Source organism: Hypanus sabinus, chromosome 11 (genome assembly GCF_030144855.1).
Source record: "Hypanus sabinus isolate sHypSab1 chromosome 11, sHypSab1.hap1, whole genome shotgun sequence".
Lineage (NCBI taxonomy): Eukaryota > Metazoa > Chordata > Chondrichthyes > Myliobatiformes > Dasyatidae > Hypanus > Hypanus sabinus.
In genome coordinates this window covers 111,479,700-111,502,353 of record NC_082716.1, presented here as the reverse complement: position 1 = coordinate 111,502,353, position 22,654 = coordinate 111,479,700, and the positions used below count along the sequence as shown (strand labels likewise).

General features: G+C 43.5%; 1 protein-coding gene across 3 annotated transcripts in view; it reads right to left on the bottom strand.

The window, feature by feature from the left end:
- Positions 1–22,654, bottom strand: part of sirt2 (sirtuin 2 (silent mating type information regulation 2, homolog) 2 (S. cerevisiae)) — a 120,092-nt gene that overhangs the window by 92,160 nt on the left and 5,278 nt on the right. For all 3 annotated transcript variants that reach the window (XM_059985135.1, XM_059985134.1, XM_059985136.1), the window contains exons 3-4: positions 17,489–17,612; positions 7,149–7,206 (exon numbers count right to left, since the gene is read on the bottom strand). The gene's annotated coding sequence lies outside the window, so the exon portion shown is untranslated. The remainder of the gene's footprint in view (positions 1–7,148; positions 7,207–17,488; positions 17,613–22,654) is intronic.

Below are 22,654 nucleotides of genomic sequence, written 5' to 3'. Positions count from 1 at the left end.
ATGCTCTATGTATTCACTCTATCTAGGCCTTTCACTATCTGACAGTTTTCAGTGATATTCTCCCCTCATTCTTCTAAAACTGCAGCAAGTATGGGCCCAGAGCCATCAAATACTGACCTTCTGTTTGGGCCCTTAGCTCCTGAGTGGAGCCTATGCCATTGATGACCTCCTGTCTCCATCGTCCAAAGTTGATGGTGTGGTTGGAGTACCAATGGATTTTTTAAATCCATTGTCTACACTGTTCAGGGGACTGGCTGTACAGCTTTACCAGAGCCCCTCTGGCCAGCCCTACCCAGTTCCACCTCTCATGACAAGGAGCTAGGGTTGGACTTTGAGGGGCCAACAAACAGTGGGCTGGTGTTCAACATGAGCTAATTGTACCAAGAGTGGAGTTGAGGTGCTGTTACCACAGCTAATGTTGGAGAGCTAGTGAGAGGAAGGATGGGGAATAAGAAGCACAATGTGGTGGAAATAATCTGCGGGTCAGGTGTTATCTGAGGAAAGAGAAATGGATGTAACAAATAGCCTGAGGGAGGATCTTTGATTTGAAATGTTAACACAGTTTTTCCTTCTGCCTGATACGCTGAATATCCCCAGTACTTCCTGCTGAGGCAGTGGCAACAAATTTGTGTTATTCATTGGTGTCAAGAAAACAACCTCTCCCTCAACGTCGCAAAAACAAAGGAGCTGGTTGTGGATTACAGGAGGAATGGAGACGGGCTAACCCCTATTGACATCAATGGATCTGGGGTTGAGAGGGTGAACAGCTTTAAGTTCCTCCGCATCCACATCACCGAGGACCTCGCATGGTCTGTAGTCACCAGCTGTGTGGTGAAAAAGGCACAACAGCACCTCTTTCACCTCAGACGGTTGAGGAAGTTTAGTATGGGCTCCCAATCCTAAGAACTTTCTACAGAGGCACAATTGAGAGCATCCTGACTGGCTGCATCACTGCCTGGTATGGGAACTGTACTTCCGTTAATCACGGGACTCTGCAGAGAGTGGTGTGGACAGCCCAGCACATCTGTAGATGTGAACTTCCCACTACTCAGGACATATACAGAGACAGGTGTGTAAAAAGGGCCTGTAGGATTATTAGGGACCCAAGTCACCCCAACCTCAATCTATTCCAGCTGCTACCATCTGGGACACGGTACCACAGCATTAAAGCCAGGACCAACAGGCTCTGGGACAGCTTCTTCCACCAGGCCATCAGACTGATGAACTCACGCTGATTTGAGTGTACTCTTTATTACAGTGACTGATCTATATGTTATAAATTACTATGATTGCACATTGCACATATGGATGGAGACGTAACGTGAAGATCTTTACACCTCGTGTATGTGAGGGATGTGAGAAATAAAGTCAATTCAGTGCCAGCACAAACCGGAAATCATAGCTCAAAAATACAACTGCAGATGCTGTGGATCAAAGACATCATCGGCGAGACCCGACGCAGCGTTGTGTACGTATTCTCAGAAATCATAGCTGACTGCAGAGTTCCATGTACTGCTTAGGGATCGGGGCATTGCCTTCAGAGCAGGAGGACAGGATGTCTCTAAGGTCAGTAAGAGCTGTGATCTCCTGTGCCATTGGGAAGACAAACACAAGCATGCACAGAAAATTCACAGACCGCTCTGTGACAACAGGAACATGGGGCACGTGTGGCAAGGTATTCAAACCGTAACAGTCCACCCTGCGCGTCAACGACACTGATGCCTCCCTTCCTGAATGCTTTCCACCCTGCGTGACAGCTTCTTCCACCAGACCATCAGACTAATTAATTCATGCTGATACAACTGTATTTCTATGTTATATTGACTGTCCTGTTGTACATACTATTTATTATAAATTACTATAAATTGTACATTACACATTTAGATGCAGACAAAGATTTTTACTTCTCATGTAAATGAAGGATGTAAGTAATAAATTCAATTCGATTCAATTCAATCATATTTCCTCAGGACACAATCAGTGCTGGCTTAGAGAGCCTTTCCTTTCCCCCACTATCTTTCCACGTAATTTCCCCGATGTTCTTCTCAACTTAATAATAACTTACTTAGAACATTTTTCACGCTGATGATGTAGTTCAAAATGCTTTTCAGTGGGGTAGAGTGCAAACATGAAAATAATAAAAAGAAGATGTTAGTTAAAAGCAAGGTTAAATAAATAAGTTTGGAGCTGGTATTTAAGAGTGTCAACTGAAACCTCATCCCTTATAGTTTTAGGTATTGAGTTCCACAGTTCAGGAGAGTTGATGTGCTAATTACCTTTTGAGGGCGATTGTTTCAAAATAAGATACTGATTGAAGGAGATCTGAGAGCTCAAGCAGAATTATAAAAATTAAAACAATTCTGTGATGTATTGTGGTAACAAGTAAGGCAAATTTAAAATCAATTCTAAAAGATACAGGAAGCCAATGCACACTAGCTAGGATGGGAATGATATACTCACTCATCCTGCTTTTAGTTAAATGTCAAGCAGTGGTGTTCTGAATGAGTTGAAGTTTGTAAATACATTGCTTTGAAAGACCAGTAGAAAGTGCATTTCAGTAATCTAGTCTGTTTGGTTTAAAGGTGTAAATAAGTTTTTCAGCTATGATGTGGTGGCCATTATAAAGACTTGGATGTTTCAAGGGCAGGTTACTTAAAGGATGGTTACTTAAAGGGATGGTTACTTAAAGTGCCAGGCTTTAGGTGTTTCAGAAAGGACAGGGAGGGAGGCAAAAGAGGTGGGGACGTGGCACTGGTGATCAGAGGTAGTGCCATGGCTGCAGAAAAGGAGGAAGTCATGGATGGATTGCATACTGAATCTCTGTGGATGGAAATCAGAAACAGGAAACGTTCAATAACTCTACTGGATTTTTTTTATAAACCACCCACTAGTTACAGCGACATCGAGGAGCAGATAGGGAGACAGATTCTGGAAAGGTGTAATAATAACAGGTTTTGTCGAGTTGGGAGATTTCAATTTCCCAAATATTGATTGGCATCTCCCTAGAGCGAGGGGTTTAGATGGGGTGGAGTTTGTTAGGTGTTCAGGAAGGTTTCTTGACACAATATGTAGATAAGCCTACAGGAGGAGAGGCCGTACTTGATCTGGTATTGGGAAATGAACCTGGTCAGGTGTCAGATCTCTCAGTGGGAGAGCATTTTGGAGATACTGATCACAATTCTATCTCCTTTACCATAGCATTGGAGAGGGATAGGAACAGACAAGTTAATTGGAGTAAAGGGAAATATGAAGCTATCAGGCAGGAACTTGGAAGCATAAATAGCGAACAGATGTTCTCAAGGAAATGTATAGCAGAAATGCAGCAAATGTTCAAAGGGTACTTACGTGGCATTCTGCATAGGAATGTTCCAATGAGACAGGGAAAGGATGGTAGGGTACAGGAACCGTGGTGTACAAAGGCTGTTGTAAATCTAGTCAAGAAGAAAAGTCTATGAAAGGTTCAAAAATCTAGGTAATGATAGAGATCTAGAAAATTATAAGACTAGCCTGGAAAATGAAATTAGGAGAGCCAGAAGCGGCCATGAGAAGGCCATGGTAGGCAGGATTAAGGAAAACCCCAATGCATTCTACAAGTATGTGAAAAGCAAGAGGATAAGATGTGACAGGATAGGACCAATCAAGTGTGACAGTGGAAAAATGTGTATGGAACCGCAGGAGATAGCAGAGATACTTAATGAATACTTTGCTTCAGCATTCACTATGGAAAAGGATCTTGGCGATTGTAGGGATGACTTACAGTGGACTGAAAAGCTTGAGCATATAGACATTAAGAAAGAGGACGTGCTGCAGCTTTTGGAAAGCATCAAGTTGGATAAGTCACCGGGACTGGATGAAATGTACCCCAGGCTACTGTGGGAGGTGAGGGAGGTGATTGCTGAGCCTTTGGCACTGATCTTTGTATCATCAATGGGGAGGGGAGAGGTTCTGGAGGATTGGAGGGTTGTGGATGTTGTTCCTTTATTCAAGAAAGGGAACAGAGATAGCCCAGGAAATTATAGACCAGTGAGTCTTACTTCAGTGGTTGGTAAGTTAATGGAAAAGATCCTGAGAAGCAGGATTTATGAATATTTGGAGAGGCATAATATGAGTAGGAATAGTCAGCATGGCTTTGTGAAAGGCAGATCATGCCTTACGAGCCTGATTGAACTTTTTGAGAATGTGACTAAACACATTGATGAAGGTAGAGCAGTAGATATAGTGTATATGGATTTCAGCAAGACATTTGATAAGGTACCCCATGCAAGGCTTATTGAGAAAGTAAGGACTCATGGGATCCAAGGGGACCTTGCATTGTTCATCCAGAACTGGCTTGCCCACAGAAGACAAAGAGTGGTTGTAGACGGGTCTTATTCTGCACGGAGGCCGGTGACCAGTTGTGTGCCTCAGGGATCTGTTCTGGGACCCTTACTCTTTGTGATTTTTATAAATGACCTGGTTGAGGGAGTTGAGGGATGGGTTAGTAAATTTGCAGATGAAACAAAAGTTAGAGGTGTTGTGGATAGTGTGGAGGGCTGTCAGAGGTTACAGTGGAACATCGATAGGATGCAAAATTGGGCTGAGAAGTGGCAGATGGAGTTCAACCCAGATAAGTGCGAGGTGGTTCATTTTGGTGGGTCAAATATGATGGCAGAATACAGTATTGATGGTAAGACTCTTGGCAGTGTGGAGGATCAGAGGGATCTTGGGTCCGAGTCCATAGGATGCTCAAAGCAGCTGCGCAGGTTGACTCTATGGTTAAGAAGGCATATGGTGCATTGGCCATCATCAACCATGGGATTGAGCTTAAGAGTTGAGAGATAACGTTGCAGCTGTATAGGACCCTGGTCAGATCCCACTTGGAGTACTGTGCTCAGTTCTGATCACCTCACTACAGGAAGGATGTGGAAACCATAGAAAGGGTGCAGAGGAGAATTACAGGATGTTGCCTGGATTGGGGAACATGCCTTATGAGAATAGGTTGAGTGAACTTGGCCTTTTCTCCTTGGAGTGACGGAGGATGAGACCGTGTGGGTTTCCTCCCACAGTCTAAAGGTGTATTGGTGGATAGGTTAATTGGTCATTGTAAATTGTCCCGTCATTAGACTAGGGTTGCTTCACCACAGGGTCGTGGATGATGCCAAGGCGCACCACTATTCTTGTGGCCAAAACGTCGGTTTGCTGTTAACTGAATTAGACTTGTGTATTATTCTGTTATGAAAACCTGGTTTTACTTTTAATTAAGTCTGTGTAATGACATAATTGAAGAAATGTAACAATCAGAAGTTAGTTAACTGAGTTTTTTGTTTCACGATTGCGGAGAGATGTGTAGGGTGATTGGCTTTGGCCACCCACCTGTGCACCATTTTTAAAATAAATTGCTCATTGCTCAGACACCAACTCCATGTCGCCTTTTTCATTTGCTCCTACAAATGTAAAATAATCATGGAAAAGCACATCACAGACACAAGCTCTTTGGCCCATCTAGTCCATGCTGAACCATTTAAACTGCCTCCTCCATCGACCGGCAGCGGGACCATAGCCCTCGATACCCTTGCCATCCATGTACCTAACAGCCATAACAAATTAGAAAAGGTTGAAAATGCTCAGGAAGCCAGACTGCGTCTGTGGGAAGAGCAGAGCTAGCATCTCAGGCTAAAGTTCCTTTGTCAGAACTTGGAAGGAGAGAGAAGTTTGAAGTTCAAAGTAAATTTATTATCAAAGTACGTGCAGTATGTCACCATATACAACCCTGAGATTCATTCTCCTGCAGGCATTCATAGTAGAACAAAGAAATACAACAGAAACAGTGAAAAACTACAGACAAAGACTGACAAACATCCAATATGCAAAAGAAGTCAAACTGTGCAAACGTAAAGTAGTCAGATAGATAGATAATACTGAGAAGGAGGTGTAGAATCCATAGGTTGCGGGATCCATTCAGTGTTGAGGTGAGTGAAGTTATTCACACTAGTTCAGGGCCCTAATGGTTGAAGGGTAATAACTGCTCCTAAACCTGGTGTCAACGGGCAACTTCCCTCCGCAGATGCTGTCTAACCCACTGACTTCCTCTGGCATTCTTTGGGAGGAAGCTCACAGGCAGACTCCTCAAACCCCGTCACAAGGCTCTCTACCCTCCCGGAGACACAAGAGGCTGCAGCTGCTGGAACTGGAACAAAGTCAAACTGCTAGAGGGACTCAGCATCTGCGAAGGGATTCAAAGATTCCAAGAACATCTATGATGAAAGTATGCATGTAGTATACAGCCCCAAGATTCATCTTCCTCACAGACAGGCACAAAACAAAGAAGGAACATAGAACCACATAGAGAAGCATCAGACATCGAACTGCCATGCTCAAAAAAATTCGCACAAATGGCAACAAAAAAGCAGAGGATATAGAACACAAAATCAAAAGGCCAATTTTAGTACCGCTCAGCTCAGTGATTTTTATTTGCAGGCTGCCCAATTCAGAACGGACATTCAATGTTTTGGGTCATGACCTTTCATCTGGAAGTCATGAAACTCTGATGGCCCACTTCCCTTCACAGGCGCTGCCTGACCAGCTACTTTCTGCTCTTTTGTCCCCTTTCCATTTCTGACAAAGTCTCTTTAGCCTGATATGTTAGCTCTGATCCTTTTCCAACAGACACCGCCTAGCCTGCTCAGATGTTTCAGCATTTTCTGTCTTTATTTTAGATCTCCAGCATCCTCAGTTATTTTGTTTCCGGGGTAAACAGCTGGTGAGGGGGTCAGCATCATTATGTGCTGTGCTGTATGATGTCGGCGGTCGTGACCCTCCATCTGCCTTTAATCTGATCGTTGTCTGTGGGGAAGACACCCCTCACACTGGTGATCTTATTCTTTTCTCTATCTGTGACCATGATTGTTCTTGGCAAACTGTTCTACAGAAGTGGTTTTCCATTAACTACTTCTGGGCAGTGTCTTTACAAGACAGGTGACCCCAGCCATTATCAATACTCTTCAAAGACTGTCTGCCTGGCAGGTGAAACACCTTGCTCAAGGGTGACCTGCAGGCCAGCAGAGGGAAGGAATGCCTTGGGTACACTCTTGTCTCCACCTGGACACCCAAAATACATGGAGTTCGAAGGCCACAACTAAATGTATTAAAAGAACATACAGTGTACTTGCCTCGAGGATAGCTTCTGGGTGGAGTCATTGGATTGTTTCCTGGGTTGAGGCATCTGCCCTGTAGAAAGAGACTGAGTGAGAATGACTGTGCCAACTTTACCATCATGTGAGATGAGGAACTGCTGCATGCTTCCTCTTGCAGAAAGATGGCTAAAGAACAATGTCCATGCACCATCAATCTACAGGCCGTGACACGCAGGGACCTGGGCTATATTTTTTGTGTCACTGTGTGTAACTATTTGCGCCTTGCGCTATGTGTGTTTTGCACTTTAGACCCAAAGCAATGCTCTTTAGTTTGACTGGATTCATATGAATGACAATCGAACTTGAAATCGCACATCTGCATCCACATGGTCCATCTCTTAATTCCATTGCTTGTTGTTCTGTCTAAATGCCTCTTAAAACTTTGCTATTGCATAGCCCTCTCTTGTGTTAAGATGAGGCCCCCCTCAGGGTGAAGGAGCAACACCTTATGTTCTATCTGGGTAGCCTCCAACCTGATGGCATGAATATTGATTTCTCCTTCCGGTAAAAAAATCCTTCATTCTCCCCTCTTCTTCTATTCCCCACTCTGGCCTCTTACCTCTTCTTACTTGACTATTGCCCACCCCCCAGTGCCCCTCCTCCTTCCCTTTCTCCTACAGTGCCTACAAAAAGTATTCACTCCCTTGGAAGTTTTCATGTTTTATTGTTTTACAACATTGAATCATGGTGGATTTAATTAGTTCTTTTGCATTGATCAACAGAAAAAGACTGTTTTGTGTCAAAGTGAAAACAGATCTCTACAAAGTGATCTTAATTAATTACAACTACAAAACACAAAATAATTGATTGCATAAGTATTCACCCTCTTCAAATCAGTATTTAGTAGATGCTCCTTTGGCAACAATTACAGTCTGTGTGGATAGGTCTCTATCAGCTTTGCACATCTGGATACTGCAATTTTCCCCCATTGTTCTTTACAAAACTGCTCAAAATCTGTCAGATTGCATGGGGATCATGAGTGAACAACCCTTTTTAAGTCCAACCACAAATTCTCAATTGAATTGAGGTCTGGACTCTGACATGGCCATTCCAGGACATTAATTTTGTTATTTTTAAGTCAATCCTGTGTAGCTTTGGCTTTACGTTTGGGGTTTTTGTCTTGCTAGAAAACAAATCTTCTCCCAAGATGCAGTTCTCTTGCAGACTGCATCAGGTTTTCCTCCAGGATTTCCCTGTATTTTGCTGCATTCATTTTACCCTCTACCTTCACAAGCCTTCCAGGGCCTGCTGCAGTGAAGCATCCCCACAGCACGACACAGTCACCACCATGCTTCACGGTAGGGATGGTGTGTTTTTGATAATATGTCGTGTTTGGTTTAAGCCAAACATAGTGTTTAGTCTGATGGCCAAAAAATTCAATTTTGGTTTCATTAGAACCACCTTCCAGCTGACTTCAGAGTCTCCTACATGGCTTTGAGTTATTTTTCTACAGTGGCTTTCTCTTTGTCACTCTCCCATAAAGAAGCACCCAAGCAAACTGGTGTGTGTGCAGTCTCTCCCATCTCAGCCACTGAAGCTTGTAACTCCTCCAGAGTTGTCACAGGCCCCTTGGTGTCCTGCCTTACCAGTCTCCTTCTTGTACAATCACTCAACTTTTGAGGATGGCCTGCTCTAGGCAGATTTACAGCTGTGCCATATTCTTTCCATTTCTTGGGAATTAACTGTACTCAGATGATATTCAGTGACTTGGAAGCTTTCTTGTATCCATCTCCTGACTTGTGCTTTTCAGTAAGCTTTCACAGAGCTGCTTGGAGTGTTCTTTTGCCTTCATGGTGTAGTTTTTGCCAGGATACTGACTCACCAGCAGTTGAACCTTCCAGATACAGTGTATCTTTGCTACAATCCATTGAAACACCTTGACTGCTCACCATGATCGCCATTTAACTAATCATGTGACTTCTAAAATCAATTGGCTGCACCAGTCACAAACAAGAGAAAATCTGCAGATGTTGGAAATCCAAGCAATGCGCACAAAGTGCTGGAGGAACTCAGCAGGGTGGGTAGCATCTACGGTAAAGAGTACTGTCGATGTTTTGGGCCGAGACCCTTCAACGGGACTGGGGGAGAAAGATGAGGAGTCTGCGTTAGAAGGTGGGGGAGGGAGGAAGACACAGGAGGTGATAGGAGGGGTGAAGTAAAGAGCCGGGAAATTGACTGGTGAAAGAGATACGGGGCTGGAGAAGGGGGAATCTGATAAGAGAGAACAGAAGTCCATTGAAGAAAGAAAAAGGGTGAGGAGCCCCAGAGGGAGGCGATGGGCAGGCAAGACGATAAAGTGAGAGAAGGAAAAGGGGATGAGGAATAGAGAAGAGGGGGCAGCAATTACCAGAAGTTCAAGAAATTGATATTCATGCCATCAGGTTGGAGGCTACCAATATGGAATATAGTTGTTGCTCCTCCACCCTGAGTGTGGCCTCCTCATGACAGTAGAGGAGGTCGCGGATGGGCATTTGGGAATGGGAAGTAGAATTAAAATAGGTGGCCACTGGGAGGTCCCACTTGTTCTGGCAGTGGAGTGTAGGAGCTCTGCAAAGCGGTCTCCCAATCTGCACCCGGTCTCACCGATACACTGGGAGCACCAGATTCAATGGATGACCCTAACAGACTCAGAAGTGATGTGTTGCCTCACCTGGAATGACTGGGGCCCTGAATGGTGGTGAGGGAGGAGGTGTAGGGGCAGGTGCAGCACTTGTCCCGCTTGCAAGGATAAGTGTCAGGACAGAGATCAGTGGGGAAGGATGAATGGACTAGGGATGATCTGGTGTGTCATTCTTATTTCAAGGGGAATAGAATATAAGAAGGAGATAATGCTGAGGCTTTACAAGACACTAGTCAGGCTGCACCTGGAGTATCGTCAACAGTTTTGGGCCCCATATCTCAGAAAGGATCTGTTGTCATTGGAGAGAATTCAGAGGAGGTTCACAAGGATGATTCTGGGAATGAAGGGGTTAACATATGAGGAGTGTTTGGCAGCTTTTGGCCTCCACTCACTGGAATATCAAAGAAAGTGGGGGGGGGGGAAATCTCATTGAAACCTACCAAATGTTGAAAGGACTCGTTAAAGTGGATGTGGAGAGGATGTTTCTTGTGGAGGGGGTATCCAGAACTAGAGCGCACAGCATCAAAATTGAGGGGCAACCTTTTAGAACAGAGGGAAGGAGGAATTTTTTTTAGCCAGAGTAGTGAATCTGTGGAATGCTCTGCCACAGGCTGTGGCGAAGGCCAAGTCCGTGAGTCTATTTAAGGAAGGTGTATGGAGTTGAGAGCGGGATCTGGGATCAGCCATGATGGACTGGAGGAGCCGACTCAATGGGCTGAATGGCTTAATTCTGCTTGCGCAATCAATTATTTTGTGTTTTATATTTGTAATAAATTTAGATCACTTTGTCGAGATCAGTTTTCACTTTAACATGAAAGAGTCTTACTCTGTTGATCAGTATCAAAAAAGCCAAATTAATTCCACTGTGATTCAATGTTGTAAAACAGTAAAACAAGGGGTGAGGGGGTGAATACTTTTTATAGGCACTCTATGGTCCACTCTCCTCTCCTATCACATCGCTTCTTCTCCAGCCTTTCTCTTTCCCACCCACCTGGATTCACCCATCACCTTCCAGCTTTCCCCTCCTACCTGCTTTTTATTCCGGCATCTTTCCCTCTTCCTTTCCAGTCCTGAAGGAGGGTCCCAGCCTGAAACGTCGACTGTTTATTCCTCTCATAGATGCTGCCTGACCTGCCAAGTATTTGTGTGTGTTGCTCCTTACACTGTCCCCCACTTATCTTAAAGCTATTTCCACTCTGGCAAAAAATATTACCATTGTCTACCTTAGCATTGCCTCTCAAATTCTATCAGGTGTTTCCTCAGATCCTGGCATTCGGGCAAAAACAATCTAACCTGTCCCTCTAGATCAGGGGTTCACCACCTGGGGTCTACACACCCCTTGCTTATGTTATTGGTCCAGGGCATAAAAAAGGTTGGGGACGACTGTTCTAGCTGATACTCTCTAATCCAGGCAACATCCCTGTGAAACAAGGAGGTATCTCATTGAAACCTACCGAGTATTGAAAGGACTAGATAAGTTGGATATGGAGAGGATGTTTCCTGTGGTGGGGGTATCCAGAACTCAGGATGCAGAGCAACATCTGCATTTGGAATGGAATTGTCCATGTTTTGACGTTAAATCATACATCAGAGAATGGGGAGGGGCACTGGCCAAAATAAGGTTATTTATTTTTATTTATTGATTGAGATAGAGTGCGGACCGGCCCCTTCCGGCCTTTCGAGCCACACTGCCCAGCAATTCCCCAATTTAATCCTGGCCTAATTGTGGGACAAGGTACCTGGAGGAAGAATGTACTAATTCCCTACATACAGTGGCAGCAATTGAACCCAGGTCACTGTGCTAACCCCTTGGCACAGTGGCATAAAAACGAGCGGGAGAGGAATGGGGCACAGGGCAGAGATGCCAAATCCACCTTTCACTTTCTCCCTGTTCCACCCTTCTCTGCTCCCATAATGGGCATAATTTGCCCATCATCTTTTACCCTTCCGCTCAGGCTCTTGCCTCACCACTTCCCTCTCCTCTTCATATTGGTCAACTCCTCACTGTAGTCTCAGTCTTAATGCGAGGTTTCAACCTGAAACAACAACATTTCCTTCCCTTCCGCAGATGCTACTTGACCCACTGAGTTTCCCAAACAGCGAGTGGGAACGCGAGAAGGGGCAGCAATTTCATTTGGGTCCACAGCTAAAGGCAGTGCTTCATGGCAGTTTCTGAAGTTGGACTGTGCCCAATCTGTGAACAGGATTCATTAAGAAAGAGCAGATAAAAATAAGACTGGTGAAAACGGAGCAGCCCATTGTGTGAGCTTCAGCAAGGTCAGCCTTGGGTGGAGGCAAGTATCTGGTAAATTCCTTCTTCCTCTTTAACTGTCATTCCTGGTCAGTTAGTGCAGTGAGCATGGCTCCACGGGTTGCGTTTTGTTCTGGGTGAGAGATGTGGGAATCTGGGAGATCTCCAGTCTCACCAGGTGTGTTGAGTTGCAGCTCCTCAGAGAACGTGTTAAGGAGCTGGAGGTACAGTTCAATGATCTTCAGCTCATGCGGGAGAGTGAGGAGGCGATGGAGAGGAACTACAGGGAAGTGGTCACTCCTAGGATACAGGAGGCAGGTAACTGAGTGACTGTTATGAGAATGGAAATGGACCCCCAGTGCAGAATGCCCCCGTGGCCCTTCCCCCCAACAATAAGAATGCCACTTTGGATATTGTTGTGAGGGATGAACTACCAAGGGAATCGCAGTGACTGGATTTTTGACACTGGGTCTGATGACTGATTACGTAGTCAGGGGAACAGAGACGAGATTCTGTGGATGCGATAGAGGCACCTGGATGGTGCTAGGGTCAGGGATGATTCAGACTGGGTCCATGGCGTTCGAAAGGGGGAGGGTGAGCAGCCAGAAGTCTTGGTACATATTGACATCAATGACATAGGTAGGAAAGGTGAGAAGGTCCTGAAGAGAAATTTAGAGAGCTAGGGAGAAAGCTGAAAAACAAGACCCCCGGGATAGTAATCTCTGGACTGCTGCCTGTGCCACATGCCAGTGAGACTAAGAATAGGATGATTTGGCAGGTGAAGCATGGCTGAGGAACTGGTTCAGGGGGCAGGGGGTTCAGGTTTCTAGATTATTGGGATCTCCACTGGGGAAGATACGACCTGTACAAAAGGAATGGGTTACACCTGAACCCAAGGGGAACCAAAATCCCTGTGGGCAGACTTGCTAGAGTTTAGGATGATTTCAACTAATTTGGAGGGGGATGGGAACTGGAGTGATAGTGCTGAGGATGATGTACTGTGCTAACAGAGGCAAGGAGGGGTTGATGATAGGGTAAGATTGTAGTCAACGGGATGAGTTGCAATGAAAAAGGGGGACAAAATTAAAAGGGTGATGAAGGTGAACAGGACTGAAGGTGGTTAATTTGAATCCACACAGTTTATGGAATAAGGTAGATGAACTTCTAGCACAGATTGAAATTGGCAGGTATGATGTTGTGGGCATCACTGAACAGAGGTTGAAAGAAGATTATAGTTGGGAGCTTAACATCCAAGGATACGCATTGTATTGAAAGGACAGGCAGGTGGGCTGATGGGTAGGAGATGCTGATGGTAAAAAAAAATCAAATCATTAGAAAGCGGTGACGTAGGATCAGAGGGTGTAGAATTGTGGCTAGAGCTAAGAAACTGCAAGGGTAAAAAGACCCTGAAGGGAGTTATATACAGACCTCCAAACAAAAGTAAAGATGGGGTCTACAAATTATAATGGGAGCTAGAAAATGCATGTCAAGGGGGATTTCAATTTCAGGTAGATAGGGAAAATCAGGTTGGTGTTGGATTCCAAGAGGGGGAATTTGTAGAATCCCTACAAGATGGCTTTTTAGAGCAACTTGTGGTTGAGCAACTAGGGGATCAGCTATTCTGGATTTGGTGTTGTGCAATGAACTGGAATTGATTAGAGAGCTTAACGTAAAAGAACCCTTTGGGGAGTGATCATAACATTATAAAGTTCACCCTGCAGTTTGAGGAGAAGCTAAAGTCAGATGTATCAATATTACACTTAGCTGAAGGGAATTATAGAGGTATGAGAAAAGAGCTGGCCAAAATTGATTGAAAGGGAACACTAGTAGGGATGATGGCAGAGCAACAATGGCTGGAATTTCCGGGAGCATTTTGAAGACGCAGGATAGATGCATTCCAAAGATGAAGAGGAATTCTAAAGGCAGGATAACCAACTGTAGTTGACAAGAGAAGTCAAAGATAACATAAACCCAAAGAGGGGGCATAAATAGAGCAAAAATTAGTGGGAAGGCAACTAAAAAAGTCATAAAGATGGAATACGAAGGGAAGTTGGCCAATACTATTAAAGAAGATAACAGAAGTTTCCTCAGATACATGAAGTGTATACGAGAGGCAAGAGTAGATATCAGTCCACTGGAAAATGATGCTGGAGAGGTAGTAATGGGGGTTAAGGAAACGGTGAATAAACTGAGTAAGTATTTTGCATCAGTGTTCACTGTGGAAGACATTATTAGTATGCTGGAAGTTTCAGCGTGTTGGAAGCAGAAGTGTGTGAAGTTGCCATTAATGGGGAGAAGGTGCTTGTTAAACCAAAAGGCCTGAAGGTAGGTAGTCACCTGGACCAGGTGGTGTACACCCCTGAGTTCAGAAAGAGATAGTGGAGGCATTAGTAATGATCTTACATGAATCAATGGATTCTAACGTGGTTCCAGAGAAATGGAAATTTGCAAATATCACCCCTCTCTTCAAGAAACCAGTGAGGCAGGAGAAAGGAAATTAAAAGTCAGTTAGTCTGACCTCAGTGGCTGGGAAGTTGTTGGAGTTGATTTTTAAGGATGTGGTTTTTGAGTACTGGAGGCACATGATAAAATAGGCCATAGTCAGCATGGTTTCCTTAAAACAAAATCTAGCCTGACAAATCTGTTGGAATTCTTTGAAGAAATAACAAGCAGGATAGACAAAGGAGAATCAGTGGATGTTGTTTACTCGGATTTTCAGAAGGCCTTTGACAAAGTGGCACACATGAAGCTGTTTAACAAGCTACAAGCCCATGGTATTACAGGAATGATACTAGCATTGATGAGACACTGGCTGACTGGCAGAAGGCAAAGGGAGGGAATAAAGGGACAAACACCAGAAAATGTGCAGACGCTGGAAATCCAGGCAACACACAGAAAGTGCTGGAGGAACTCAGCAGGCCAGGCAGCATGAATGTTAAAAAGTACAGTCAATGTTTTGGGCCTTTTCTAGTTGGCTGCAGGTGACTAGTGTTGTTCCACAGGACTCTGCATTTGGACTGCTTCTTTTCATGTTGTGTGTCAATGATTTGCATGAGGGATTTGATTGCTTTGTAGCTAAGTTTGTAGATGTAAGGATGTAATGTTGAGGCTTTATAAAGCACTGATGAGGCCTCACTTGGAGTACTGTGAACAGATTTTGGCCCCTTATCCATGAAAGGACGTGCCGACATTGGAGAGTGTTCAAAGGAGAATCACAAAAATAACCCTAGGATCAAAAGGCTTATCATACGAGGAGCATTTGATGATTTTGGGCCTGTACTCACTGGAATTCAGAAGAATGGTGGGGTGGGATCTAATTGAAACCCATAGATTGTGGAAAGGCCTCGATAGAGTTGAAGTGGAGAGGGTATTTCCTATGGTGGAGGAGCCCAAGACCAGAGGATGCAGCCATAGAATAAAAGGACATCCTTGTAGAATGGAGAGGAGGTATTTCTTTAACCAGATAGTGGTGAATCTGTGGAATTTGTTGCCACAGGTGGCTGTGAAATCCAACTCATCGGGTATATTTAGGGAAGAGGTTAATAAGATTCTTGATTAGTCAGGGCATGAAGGGATAGGGGAGATTGGTCTACATCCCTGGGTTCTGAAAGAGATAGTGGAGGCATTAGTAATGATCTTTCATGAATCAATAGATTCTAGCATGGTTCTGGAGGGCTGGAAAACTGCAAATGTTACTCCACTCTTAAAGAAGACATTGAGGCAGAAGAAAGGAAATTAAAGGCCAGTTAGAGATTGGGCTGAGAGGGAAATGGATGAAATAGCAGTGATGAAATGGCAGTGATGAATCGATGGACAAAAGGGCCTAATTATGCTCCAATATCAAGGTCTAAATACCAGAACTCACAGTCCCCTGTGTCAATACTCTTCTGTACCCTCTCTAAAGCCTCCACATCCTTCCCTTAATGTCATAACCAGAATGACATACATTTCTTTTGTTCTTATGATTAAGGCAAAGACTTCAATCATTATATTTATAAAAATAACTTCTGTCTGAAGTGCTTAAACATGCAGTATTTATAAACGTATAGATCTGTTCAAGGTCAAGTTCATGCACATGTACAGGTCTGCGCAGGTGAAGTAAAAAAATTACAGCACCATCACAGGTACATGGCATCTGATACACAACACTCTCAAAACGACATAAGATAAATTGTACCAAAGAAGGAACACACTTAGAACCACTGTTGACCAAAAGCTGAATAAAAATTGTTGCATAAATCGACTTAAAAAGAGAGTCTGCAAATTTTCTGATTACACTGGACAAAAAAAGATTTTGCTTCCTGAATACTTTTGGTGTATCTTATGGTTTTGGATTGATTATAATGAAAATCACCATGAAATTTACCTATCCTGGACCATTGTTTGAAATCACCCTGATTTGTTATTTCAATTCATAGCTCAAGTCAGAATAACTGATGCCAAGATTAAGGAAGGCATTTTTGTTGGTCCACAAATCAAACAGGTCATCGATGACAGGCAATTCAAAGAATTTCTAGTGGGACCAGAGAAAATCGCATGGAAGGCATTCAAGGATGTTGTTGAAGAGTTTCTTGGCAACTACAGAGCACCAAACTACGTGCAGCTGGTTGAAAATATGGTCCAACCATATAAAGTCATGAAGTGTAACTTGTCACTAAAGATTCATTTTCTGCATTCCCATTTAGACTTCTTCCCTGCAAATCCTGGCACTGTCAGTGACGAGCATGGTGAAAGGTTTCACCAGGACATTGCGGTCATGGAGAAACGGTATCAGGGAAACTGGAATCCATCAATACTGGCTGATTATTGTTGGACACTTAAGTGAGAAGCCTCAGACACTGAGTGCAAATGAAAATCATCAACAAAATATTTTTAGCTTAGTTGAACTTCTGCAAAGAATCAGCGCTGTTAATAAAACACATTATATTCAATAGAAGTTAATTTCTTGCTTCTCCTAATTCCTATTTAAATAGCCTGACATTATGTTTGTGTGCAGTTCAAGCAGTTTGTGAGGAAGCAACACTTTTGAAACAAATTGTTGTCTCACCTTCTAACAATTTAAATTTCTAACAACATTACTTACACCCAAAGGGCCCCTCAGTGCTTTAAGAGCGCCTTTTGTAGTTCCTCCAATCGCGAAACACAAAACACAAAACAGAGTGCAGTTGTGATAGGTTGTTGGACATATCAATCATTCCGCATTAGGGGCCTTTTGCTTTATGGGTGACAATGTTGTTTGAAATTACTTGGCGTTGCTGAGAAAATAGCCAAGTGATCGCTCTTTGTTTCTTCCAATGTACTTCTATCTGAGGGTTTAAATACCGACATCACGGGGTCTTTTTTTCTAGACGCAATTAAACTTGGGTCCCATGGAATAAATCTTCCCCTTTCAACGTTTACCCACCATCCAGCCAGCGAATTGTAGTCATCAACAATGGTTCCTACCTTGAATACGGTTGCAATCGCAGCATGGAGGATGGTTGAGAGGCGATTTTTAATCTATCGACGATGTACCGGATAAGGAAGAAGATAATAACAAAAACTATCACCGAAATGGAAAACATGTATGCTGCAAAGAACAAGGGAAAAAAACTGAGCCAGAGTCATAATATGTTATTATTATTCTACACTCATTCCACCAGGTTAAGGAATAGTTATTACCCCTCAACCATCAGGCTCTTGAACCGAAGGAAATAAATTCCCTCGCCCATCAGTGAAATGTTTCCACGACATAATGAACTTCCTTTCAAGGACTCTTCATCTTATGTTCTCAATATTTATTGCTTATTATTATTTTATTTTCTCAGCTCAAGCTGATAAAACCTGAGATATGGGCATAGCCAAGCACACCCATTTCTCAATTGCTAGGAACTTTTGGACTAATATAGCGGTGTTTAGTATTGTGGTTTTCTGGAGATTTACATAGATATTATTATGTAGGACTAATTGTTTAATGCAATTGTGTAGTGCCATTGGGATGATACCAGTTGCAGATATCACTATTGGGACAATGTGTATCCTGTTCATGTTCCGTAGTCTTTCAATTTCCTCCTTTAATTCAGCATATTTCTGGAGTTTTTTGTTTATTGATTACTGTAAGTTATAACCAGATAACCATATAACAATCACAGCACGGAAACAGGCCATCTTGGCCCTCCTAGTCCGTGCCGAACCCTTAATCTCACCTAGTCCCACCTACCCGCACTCAGCCCATAACCCTCCACTCCTTTCCTGTCCATATACCTATCCAATTTTACCTTAAATGACACAACTGAACTGGCCTCTACTACTTCTACAGGAAGCTCATTCCACACAGCTATCACTCTCTGAGTAAAGAAATACCCCCTCGTGTTTCCCTTAAACTTCTGCCCCCTAACTCTCAAATCATGCCCTCTAGTTTGAATCTCCCCTACTCTCAATGGAAACAGCCTGTTCACGTCAATTCTATCTATCCCTCTCAAAATTTTAAATACCTCGATCAAATCCCCCCTCAACCTTCTACGCTCCAATGAATAGAGACCTAACTTGTTCAACCATGTGTGTTTGGAATGGCTAGGTCTATTAAATAAGTTGTTCTTGCTTATTCATCCTGTAGTGTTATATCCAGATGGTTGTCATGGATTGTCCTATCTGTAATAACTGATCGGTCATAATACAATTTGTGATATTCTGATTCGAAAGCTGGAACACGCTTTTATTTATTAAGGTATGATTTCACTTATGAGTTTGTATTTTAAAGCAAGATTTTGGTGAATGACGTTTGCCACTGGATTGTGCCTGTGTACGTAATCAGATTGAGTTAAACTGCTGCAGGATCCTGTAATGCATTGGATTGTTTCTGGTTTTCCTCCGCATTTTCTACATTTATCACCTTGAATTTGTTGGCCTTTTATTATGTACTTTTGATCATCTGTTGTGTTAATCACCTGGTCCTGTATTGCCACAAGGAACCTCTCTGTTTCTGGGAAGAGGTCTCCAGCTCCGAGCCAGGCATTCAGTACTTCCTTGTGGAGATCTAGTCTGCTCAGATTGTGGGGACATCTTCCATGGAGGGTCACCTTCTTCCATTGGGTAACCTTTTCTGCATTTTTCTCGGTTGTGCTCTCATTTAAGCTCAGTGGTGTGTACTTCTTACCAGAATCACATGTGCTTGTGTGGAGTGCCAATTCTGTTTTCGTTGATGGAAGTATATCCTTACCGACTGTTGTGTAGATTTCTAATGTCTGTTATTCCTCGTCCCCCTTCTGTCCTAGGTAGTGTTAATCTAAACACATTCAAATGTGCATAACGTTTTCTGAAATTTGTCATTTCAGTTCTTATTTTTCTTTGTAAATTTTCCAGATTGGTTTTGGACCAAGATATTTTGCCAAAAGAATACATTAATATAGGTGAAAGTGAAAGTGTTTATTGTCTTTGTTGTATTTTTACTGTTCAGCTCCATTTGGCAGATTTTCTTAAGCTTTGAAGCAAATTCTGTCAGACTTTTTTTTCCTTTATCACACTATGATCTATTCTCTATTATGCTATTCCCTATTCCCAGTTCCTCCGTCTCTGCCGCATCTGTTCCCAGGATGAGGCTTTCCGTTCCAGGACATCTCAAATGTCCTCTTTCTTTAAGAATCATGGTTCCCCTTCTGCTGTCATCAATGATGCCCTCACCCGCATCTCCTCAATTTCCCGCACTTCGGCCCGCACCCCATCCTCCCGTCACCACAACAGGGACTGTGTTCCCCTTGTCCTCACCTATCACCCCACCAACCTCCGGATCCAGCATATTATCCTCCGCAACTTCCGCCACCTTCAACAGGACCCCACCACTAAGGACATCTTTCCCTCTCTACCCCTCTCTGCTTTTCGCAGGGATCGTTCCCTCCGTGACTGCCTGGTCCACACGTCCCTCCCCACAGATCTCCCACCTGGTACTTATCCCTGCAAGCATAAGTGCTACACCTGCCCCTACACCTCCTCTCTTACCACCATTCAGGGCCCCAAACAGTCCTTCCAGGTAAGGCAACTTTTCACCTGTGAGTCTGTTGGGGTAATTATTGCATTCGGTGCGGCCTCCTCTATATCGATGAGACCCGACGCAGGTTGGGGGACCGCTTCATCGAGCACCTATGCTCTGTCTGCCAGAACAGACAGGATCTCCCAGTTGCCACCCACTTCAACTCTGCTTCACATTCCCATTCGGATATGTCCATACGTGGCCTCCTCTACTGCCATGATGAGGCCAAACTCAGGTTGGAGGAGCAACACCTCATATACCGTCTGGGTAGTCTCCAGCCCCTTGGTATGAACATCGAATTCTCCAACTTCCGGTAATTCCCTCCCCCTCCTTTCCCCCATCTCAGTTTCACTCTTCCTCCTCCTCCAGCTGCCTATCACCTCTCTCATGATTCTGCCTTCCACTACTACCCATAGTGCTTTCCCCTTACATTCCTCCTTCACCTCTCCTGCTTATCTCCTCCCTGCTTCCCCTCTCCCACCCCTTGATCTTTTCTCTGATAGGTTTTCCACCCTCTACCCACTTATGGGGCCCCTGCCCCCTCCTTCTTCAGTCCTGACAAAGGGTCTCGGCCCAAAACATTGACAACTCATTTCCACAGATGTTGCCTGACCTGCTGAGTTCATCCAGCTTGTTTGTACGTGTCTATTTTCTTGCCTTGTTGATATCCAAGATATTTATATGTTTCATATTCAACCATTCTGCTACTCTGTTTTGTATTGTATTAACTCAATTGCACCTTTCTTTATGTTTAATGATCTGTATTTATCAAACCCACAGTTCATGGTTATATCTTTTGAAAATAGTTCTAACTGATGAAGGGGTGTATAATTTCAAATCTTCCATGTATAGAAGGTATGTTAAAGTATAGCTCATCTTGTTGTTTCTGATTTGATACTCATATGTTCATCCGATTCAGTAAATAGAGTGGGTTTCAAGCCAGACAGTCCATAGTAGACTTGGAGAGTTGCCCTGGAAAATGCCTCCATTTATTTTGATAATGGTGGTTGTTCATTTTTGGTTGTTAATAGACAAGATAATTACCATGGCCACACGAGTGAATCTGCAGATGCTGGAAATAATTAAAAACACAAAATGCTGGCAGAACTCAGCAGGCCAGACAGCATCTATGGGAGGAGGTAGTGACGACATTTCAGGCTGAAACCCTTCATCAGGAGAGAAGTAACATGGGATGGTCGAGGGGGGATAAAAAATGGGGGGGAGGGATGAAGTAGAAAGCTGGGACGTGACAGGCTGGAGGGAAATGGGCTAGGGGGAAGGTGGAGAATTATGGGAAATAAAAGAGAAAGAAAGGTAGGGCTGGGGGGAGAGATTATAGTGAGGGGGGAAAAGAAAGAGAAAAGAGAACCAGACTAAAATTATAGATAGGGATGGGCTAAGGGTGGGGGGGCAGGGGTATCAACGGAGGTCTGTGAGTTGAATGTTCATGCCGGCAGGTAGGAGGCTACCTAGGCGGGAGATAAGGTATCTCCATCGACCTGTGTGTGGCCTCATCTTGACGGTAGAGGAGGCCATGGACAGACATGTCGGAGTGGGCGTGTTCTGTGGAATTGAAGTGTGTGGCCACAGGGAGATCCCGCCACTGCTGGAGGACCAAGCGCCGGTGTTCGGCGAAACAGTCTCCCAGTCTGCAGCGGGTCTCCCCAATGTATAAATGGCCACATCGGGAGCACCGGATACAGCATATCACCCCAGTTGACTCGCAGATGAAGTGGTAATTACCATACACCAATCAGATGTTGCAGGAATTTCACAAGATTCGAGTGTAGTTTAAATGTATTAAGAACTTCTATTAACCATGAGTGGGGGACAGGGTTAAATGCCTTTTGAAAGATCTCTGCTTTACAGCTGAGCTTGATTTAGAATTACGGATTCTATTATCAGTTGTTCACTGCATCCTTTCGTACCCATATGGCATCCTTTCTGCTCTTCTGTAAGCATATTGTGGCTATGTAAGTGAGTGGTGATTAGTTTTGTAGATACATGATGTTACAATTGTCTTACCTTCTGTAAATATAAAAAAATAAATTCAGGCTCTTTATCAGGATTTAAAAAAATTGTTGATATGTGTTAATAGGTACAGATGAAGGCAAGTAAAATTTTTATACCAATAATTATAAATATTATCACTGTCTGTACTTTCAAGGTTGTGGGTACTTTTTTATAAACTCTTTCAGCATATCCATTGTAACTTCAAGTACTTGCATTTCCTCAAAATTGTGTTTCCTCCCTAATCCAGCTTGCTTGTTGATTGTGCTTCATCCTGTTTGATCAGACAGACCGGAAGTTCATTGTCACTGTGTTTGTTGGTAATTCTGTGCGGGGGGTGGTGACATTTTGGTGCGTCAAATTTAGTTTCAATATTGTATATAAACTTTTATCATTGTTTCTGAACTGATAGTTCTGTCTTCTTTACCTGTTACATTTTATGTATCTATTTAGTCTGGGTTAGTATGCAATGAGATTTTTGTATTTATAAACTCTACAGCGCTTGTGTTAGGCTGATTGTATCCTGTATGAACCTTGTATTTCCTGAGCTTTTCTCTTGATGTTCTTGCTCAGAGTATCCATTTTATACTCCATTA